Here is a 377-nt window from a genome sequence, read left to right on the forward strand (position 1 = left end):
CACAGGTCACTGGGCGCCTGCCCAACCGTCGCGTCCGCCAACCGCCAGGATCGAGAGGGTCGGGGAGGCCTGAGGGGGCGCGGGGAGGGCCGGGGAGGCCTGAGGGGGCCCGAGAGGGCCGGGATCCGGAGGAGGACTGGGAGAGCCGGGGAGGCCAGAGAGGCCAGCTGTGAGAGGAACGCGAGCCCTGGAAGCACCGCGGAGGCCTGAGGTGGCCGGGCGGCCGGAGGGGTTGAGAAGACCCGGGGGGACCACGGAGGCCTGGGAGGCCGGCGATGAGGACCGGGAGGGCTGCGGGGGCCGTGTAGCCTGAGGGCCTGGGAGGACCAGAGAGGCCTGCAGAGGCCTGAGGGACAGGCGGAGAGAGCCGGGGCCTG

The 377-nt window shown here is 74.8% G+C and overlaps 1 protein-coding gene across 4 annotated transcripts in view; it reads left to right on the forward strand.

Moving 5' to 3' along the window:
* The first annotated feature begins 131 nt into the window (after positions 1-131).
* The window catches only part of NSD2 (nuclear receptor binding SET domain protein 2), a 150,871-nt gene continuing 150,625 nt past the window's right edge, over positions 132-377 (forward strand). For 2 of the 4 annotated variants that reach the window (XM_014589500.2, XM_014589499.2), the window contains exon 1: positions 133-211. The gene's annotated coding sequence lies outside the window, so the exon portion shown is untranslated. Of the gene's footprint in view, positions 212-377 lie in introns of all 4 variants that reach the window. The other 2 variants (XM_027773583.1, XM_006152902.3) reach the window with 2 other exon arrangements.

The sequence above is a fragment of the Tupaia chinensis genome, unplaced genomic scaffold (genome assembly GCF_000334495.1).
Source record: "Tupaia chinensis unplaced genomic scaffold, TupChi_1.0 Scaffold000360_1, whole genome shotgun sequence".
Lineage (NCBI taxonomy): Eukaryota > Metazoa > Chordata > Mammalia > Scandentia > Tupaiidae > Tupaia > Tupaia belangeri.